The following is a 7,900-nucleotide window of genomic DNA, read 5'->3' as shown; positions in this document are numbered from 1 at the left end:
GCCAATGTTTATATCGCATTTTAATATTGAGCTTAGATCTTTTGAATCCATAACTTCATAGGTCTTCTTATTGTTGGGAAAAAATCATAAGTCCAACCCACCAAAAATGACTCTCAGTCCCCCAAAAAACGTTCCTAACTCCTTCATGCACTTTCACATTTTTGTGATGGTAAACTAGCGTGATGACCTGTGCAACTGCACTGAATCGATGTATTTTCAAAACTTTTAAATAAAAAATATTAAAATATAACTAATATATGTTGAATCAAAATATATATGTTGTATTCGAATCAGAGTCATGCATAATTCGAATTATGTAATATCTCACCATATAATTTAAAAAAATTTATTAAAAAATACTCATGATCTATTAAAAATGGACAAAAGAGTATTGTATGGAATTCAAATTGATAGCTCATTAATATTTTAAAGAAGTCTTGTAATTAAATATTTTGTTAGCTTTTTTTTAATACATGAAATAAAATATATATTTTTTAATTTTAAATTATTATTTTTTTAATAAATTATTAATTTTTAATAAATCAGGGTGTAATTCGAATCACCCTGATTCGAATTATTGTATGTGTGTAATTCGAATCAGGTTGATTCGAATTAGTGGGTGCGTGAGTTTTGTTTATAATTCGAAGCAACATGATTCGAATTATGTGTAAATCGAGTTCGAATCTAGTTGATTCGAACTACATATAATTATGCATTAGTTGATTCATGAACCAGATTTTGGTTTGGCGGATTTACGTAAAAATTTCCTCCCCTTGGCTTATTTTAGTGTTTTGCCCATAAGTTTATTATCAACAATAATTTTTAAATATTTTTATTTAATGAATAGAAAAAAATATATGATTTTTTTATATTTATACTTAAATTTATTGCAATTTGTAAACATAATATAGTGTCGAAAAAAACATATTAACTAAACTCATTTCTTAATTATTTTTAGATAGCGCTTAATACAATTGAACAAGAATGAAAGATTTAACTTTAATAATTATATCATACTATTGTTGTTGAATTAATTACAAGAAAAAATCACATTAGTTAAAAGGCAATAGATCCTCGAAGCCAATAAGAATAATAGATGATGATATCATGATTTATCTAAAAGCCAAATAAATCCTCGAAACCCTTAATAAAATAAAGTAAAATAAATGGAAATTAAAAATATGATTGGTTTAAAGAAGAATGGTAAAAAACTTTTGCAAATGCACCAATCCTCATCACCTTGGCAAGAAAAAGAATATCAGTTATAAATGATTCTCATATTTCTTCTCTCACTGCTTGCAATGGGATAAACATATATACTTTAGGAAACGTTTCACGTGCTCCACGGTACGGGACTGGAGTTTCAGAACTCCAACCTCTAAATGCGTTCAGATTTAACATAAAAAATTTCATTGACTAAGATGAGGCGAAGTTTTGATACTCTGGACTCAAGTTAGGTGGGATGCAGCATGGAAATTCGACTGGTGGTGAAAGTGAGCTGTTAACCCAATGTTAAAGGTTAGATTTGGCCAAAATTTGGTTGAGTGAACTGACGGGACTTGTAACCCACGCTAACAGCCGCATGGCTTAGGCTTCTGGGCATGGCATTGAGGTCCGATTAATCATGGGCCCTTTAATGACATATTGAGGTAAAAGTAAAACTCAAAAAATAAAAAGAAAAAAAATTAATTAAGTTGGATTGGTCTAGTAGTTATTCATTGATTTATGGGATAGAATTTATTTTTAAGAAATGGGATATTTTGATAACTCAATATGATTTTTTTTTTATCAAAAATAGAAAGATTCGGACCCACAACTTCTAAATGAGTATGGAAAGATTATACTATTTGAACTATAATTCATTCACAAAGTATTCTTTTTATATGGCTAAAAAAATAAATAAATTTATAAAATCAGAATTGAGACAGAAAAAATATTGCAAAAAATAATTAAAAAAAATAACACTTCAACGAAAAAATATTAAACACAATTTTTTTTACTTAGTTTTTGTTATATATATCAAAATTAATGATTCCGAAAAATCAATTTTGTTTTTGAAGGTTTAGGGATAGGAAACAACTCAGATAAAGAAGTTTAAAACGTCTTTATTTAAAGTTGTTTTTTAATAATTAAAATTCAATACATATAATTAATTAAATCATGTTATTTTTGTCAAAATGAGATCAGATAAATTGATTTGGCCAAAAAATTGGTGAATTATATCTTGAACAGATCTAAATTAATATTTTTTTTATAAAAATGACTACAAAATCTCTATTATAAAAAATGACTAAAATACTTTTATTATTATTATTATTATTATTATTATTATTATTTTGAGAATCCTAAATTCTAACCATTTTCTTCTCTCTGTGTCGTTATAGAGTTAGGATTTAGGATTCTCAAAATTTCAAAAAATATATATAATAGCAGTATCTTAGTCATTTTCTATATAAAAAAATAATTTAGACTGGTTTAAGATTTATTTAGTTTATCGATTTTTAGATCAAATTAATTTATCTAATCTAATTTTGACAAAAATAACATAATTTAATCAATTATATACATTAAATTTTAATTATTAAAAAACATCTTTAAAAAAATATGTTTTAAACGTCTTTATTTAACTGGCTCCCTTAAGGATATTATAAATTTGTTATTAAATTATTTTTGCTATATAATTCAGTTTTGATACATAACAATTCATATATAACAAGAACTAAATAAAAAGGATTGTTTTTAGTTTAATTTTTAATGTAATTAATTTATTGACATATCTTATTGTGATGTTTATAAATTGTATCGCAAACTTTTTCTGGTTTAACTTATTTTTCATTTTATAAATTTAATGGAAGTAAAAGCTAAGTTAAATTAAAGTGGATAGGTTGTTATTTTTTATATTGGGAATGCTAGCAAAAGTACACTTCATCTCATACAGAAAAGCATATATGTTAAAAATAGACATGGACTAAATTAATTTGTTGTTGTTCTTATTAAGAAGAAAATGAGATTGAAACAAGGACAAACACTAGAGAATTCGATTCCAATAAGCATGGATAACAGTATTCTAAATGTAACAATACGCAATTTTTGTTAATTAGCGTTGAAAGCGTGATTCAACCACGGAGTACCTTCGAGACTCACCGTGCGCCGATCAGCTCCCCGCATTTTCTCTCAAAGCTACAAGCTGCCCAACGTAGTCTTTTCCATTTTAGATGTGGAGTGAATTGGTAATTCAACAAATTGCTAAAAAACAAAATTTTACATGCAACTTGATCGTACATGGAGTTCTGAAACTCTAGTACCGTACCATGGCACACGTGAAATACTTCCTATACTTTAATTTACACAAGTCAAATATCATACCAGTAGTATATCTGACATCAGTTGATATACCATTTCCATTCAAATAAAAAATTTACATTACCCCTCAGAAATAAAGCCAGTTTAAAGAATTTACCATACACCAGTTAATGGTTTGCATTTTGCGCATAAATTTAGATGTGAACAGAGTTATTTACACCTTTGCAAATTATTTGATACAATTGTACACGATAGTTGATGTTTAAATCCTACCATTCACAACCTAATGTTTTTATACGAAGAATTCATACAAAAGCAATTTGTTTCCTTCAATAATTGTTTCATTTGGAAGCAATTAGAAGCAAAAAGGACACAAGTAATGCACTACCTTATTATAATGGATATGTTTATATAACAAAATATAATGGATATTCATAGACAAAAAAAATGTCCAATATAGATGTAGATTGCTATTATGTATAATATTCAAAACATCGATTGTTACATAGGTATATATAAAAAAACAAAATATCTGCAACACAATCTAATATATAGTCCAAAACATGTATATAGCTTAGTGCACTGTTTCTAATGCAGTCATGACAGTCGACCAGCCGCTTTCCGTTTTTTTTTTGGAAGGGGGAAGGGGGGAGGGTGTCTGATTTTGTTAAGGATAGAAAAGAATTAACAAAATGTTAAAATGATTTAGAGATTAATTTTTTTATACGTGCCTTGTGAATAATTTTTCAAATATAATATCTTTTTTTTTTTCAAACATTATTTTATCAAAAAATTGAATTTTTTGAAAATCAAAATGTCGCAGTTATAATTAATTCAATACCATATTAGATTCTTATGATTCTTGACCTAAATACCAGTGAAATATTTTAAGGAGTATAATTGGACCATACAAAAAATATTAAACCACTGGACCATTGAATTTTATCATTTTGTACTACTTGAGTCACATTTTTTTTTATGTTTTTGGCCGAGCACTCCAAATTATATGTACCTACTCATTTATAAATGCTTGTAATTAGTTATAAAAAAAATATTTGTAATTGATAACATCCACTAAAGTTGATTTTTTTTCCAAAATTACACCTATCAAATGTCATAAAAAAGAAGAAGATAAAGCTGAAATGAAGCACTTCTCGAATAACGTGAAAAGCATCTATCATAATGTCAGAGATAGAAACCACCATAATGAGTAGTTTTGAGTCTAGCACACAGTTTTACAAAAAACAAGACAATAAATATTTGTATTTATACCAATAACCTTTCCAACCATTCCATTCACCCAAAACCTAATAAAAAATAGCAGAGTTTTCAATCCTTGATAAATTTGCCAAAGGATAACAATCATTGCCTGCATGAAGTTAACATATTTTCTAATCAGGTACAAACAATCAAATAGAAGACACCTTAAGCACTCTAGTTTGTATATATTTTTATTTTTTATTTTTTCATGTAATATATAGTCTTTCATGTTGAATTCAGCAGCCACAATGACAGTTTAAATCTACTGATAGTATGGGCAAAAAACACATAACAGAGAGCAAAGTAAATGTAGCCAAGCTTGCAACTGTGTTTCCTTTTATAAAGTCACCAGTAAGAGCTCAAACTAATATTTAGTTCTATAAAAAATCTGGAAAATTTGAATAATGAATAATATTTCAATTTATATCTATTTTTTTTATTTCAAATACTTGTATTTTGAATTTCTTAGTAAAATATCTCTTTAAATTTACGTTTATTTCTTCTTCATGCATAATAGTTATAGCATGTCATATATGAATAATTTAATTATGTAACATATATATTATATTTTTTAGATGCTTTAAAAGAATTTTGCGAAAAAAGATTGGGAAAAGAACTCATCTCTTATAGTGATGAAGCTACCAAACAATAGGAAACAAGAAGTATGTTGAAGTTAAAGGAAAAAAAAGATGAAGTTTGGTTGCAAAATGGTTGAAAAAAGTTGTGAAGTTATGTCACTTAGAGTATGAGTTTTTATTAACATTTGAGTAGAAAAAAAGAGAAGATCTAAAATCAATGATTGAAGAATGAGTTTTTATTAACATTTGAGTAGAAAAAAGGAGTAAATTGTAGAATCAAAGGATATTATAAGGGTGTTTTAGAAATAAATTACGATTTTGATTGTGATGCTAATGAAAAAATTAACAAAGGATTTTTTTATGATATAGACTTCATAGTTCTGTTCTTCCCTGTAATTAATAAAATTTTCCTTTGCTTCAAAATTCTGAATCAATCCGTAACTTGATTTGTCAAATGTCAAAAATATACCCATTTACAATTAATAAAATAATTTTGCCAAAGATAAAATTATAAAAGAAGAAAACTTGATTCATATAAAAGTCATTCCAAACAAAAGAATTGAATTTCATTATATTACCATATTAAAGTTATTCCAAACAATGGAATTGAGTTTTAAATAGAAATGAATTATTTCTTGAAAAGAATAGAATTATTTTCTCATATTAAATGGTTTTCAAACAAGCTTCAGGTATAACTAACAGTTAATTCAAGATGCAAAGGATTATGAAACATAATGACATCATACAAAGTCAATATATACAATGTAGATTTCAACTGCAAATAATAAGAAAAAAATTTCTTTTTTATCTTACCACAAGAAGCCATCTCTATGTTAGCACGTGGATGACTTTCGAAAAAGATTCTGCATGTAAGCTGGCCAGATAAGAAGATGGATTAAAATGGAATACAAATGAAACTGGAGCAACGAAAGAATATAAAACACAATTAGATTTATTGACCAACTGTGAATCCCAAACAATTCATGTCTCACCTCTATAACATCAGCATGCCCAAATGATTGGTTTACCCACCTAGAGATATAAGAATACACCAAAGAGCTATGCAGCGATCCAGTGTAAATACACGGGCAAAAACACAGCTGGAAAATGAAAATGATAAAAGGTGAGAAGTAGAAAAGATGAAGCCACAGATACTGTGCAGCAAATAATATGCATGGTCTGCAGCATAATAAGAACCTTAATTGCTGATAAATATTATACCATGACCTATCTAAAAGCCAAATAAATCCTCAAATCCCTTTTAAAAAAATAAAATAAAATAAATAGAAAGTGAATATATGATTGGTTAAAAAAAAAGGTAAAAAGTTTTTGTAAATGTATCAATCCTCATCACTTTGGCAAGAAAAAGCATATCAACTATAAATGACTTGATTATACTCATGCAATAGTTATTTTGAAGTGGAAAAGACTAAGTCTTTTTTGCTCTTTTTTACTCTTTTTTACTTCCAAAAGCTTCTTCCACTCTCTCAATCACTTCTTCCATCACCTTATAATATGGCTCTCTATCTTCTTTTGTTTCAATAGTTATAGTGCTCTTCATGGAAGAAAACTACTACCCCCATTTGGACAGAAAGGAAAAAACTATTAAGAATCAATTGATCTACAGTTGATATATAATTTTTCAGTAGAGACAAAGTCACATATAGTAAGAGAAAGCTAACTAATTAGAGTAATTAATATAACCTACCAACTAATTTTTTAACTTGTTAACTAACAACATGTAACAAACTTCCATCTGAAATCCATGTAAGTTATTTTATTGAAATAATAGTATACTCAATATAATTAATAGAACTAATCTAATAATAGTGAGTTGGTTGTAAAGTTGTTAATAAAGAATAAAATTATTGATACTTTTTAAACAATTACAAATGTCTCAAAACTCACCAACATAAACTTTTAAGATCTTCTACTCAATAACAATTGAAATAATCCAACTTCAATGAAACAATGAGAAAAAAACAGTGAAAATAGCAAAAACCCAGATAGAAAAAAAATAGAAAGGAATCACCTTTTCATTTATATAAGTGGCCAAAAAGCGAGGAATTGCTCTGTCATAAGGATTGAAGGGAAGTTATTAGTGGACCAAGCCTGATCAATGTATTCAACTACGATGAGAGACTAAGAGATGGGTTTGGCATGGTGGATTAGAACAGGGACCCTGGAAAATAACAGAGGATTAGACTTGCGAAGAAGATCACTCTTGGGATTCAAGGTCTCTTCAAAGTCTTCATGTTCAATGGACTTGATTCTGAGGGCAATCTTCACCCTCATCAACCCTAGCACATTAAGGCCAAGTAACTACTAAACTTATCAAACCATTTGTAGTTGCACCGTGGATCAACTGCTTGGTTTCGTTAGTTAGGAGGTTCAGCACGTACAACTCCCAATCTTTTACGTAAATAAGCATCGATCCATTTGGGGACAAATGTGGATCAATAATAGGTGAATCTAATGTACTTGGAAGCTTGACCTTTGATGTTGAAATAGAAATATGATGAACATAAATCTGTTCATATGTAAAAGGCAAAATCACTAGAAACTTGATAAAAAAAAAAGAGTATATTTCACTACACAGTTTCTAAACAAGATACATACATGCATACTTAAACTATTGGGGTAATAGGTACCTATGCATGCATAAATAAAAATTATCAACCATGAGAGCTCCTATTAGATGACAGATTCTATCTAATTTCAGTAGGAAGTACCTTCAAGGCAACCAGTACGGCACACAG

General features: G+C 27.9%; 1 long non-coding RNA gene across 1 annotated transcript; it reads left to right on the top strand.

Annotated features, from left to right (window-relative positions):
• On the top strand, nt 4,147-5,241 carry LOC110270294. The gene is made up of 3 exons (XR_002359684.1): nt 4,147-4,702; nt 4,836-4,914; nt 5,139-5,241. It is a non-coding gene; the product is annotated as an uncharacterized LOC110270294 (long non-coding RNA).

Source organism: Arachis ipaensis, chromosome B03, assembly GCF_000816755.2.
Source record: "Arachis ipaensis cultivar K30076 chromosome B03, Araip1.1, whole genome shotgun sequence".
NCBI classification, from domain to species: domain Eukaryota; kingdom Viridiplantae; phylum Streptophyta; class Magnoliopsida; order Fabales; family Fabaceae; genus Arachis; species Arachis ipaensis.
This window is presented reverse-complemented; position numbering and strand designations above follow the sequence as displayed.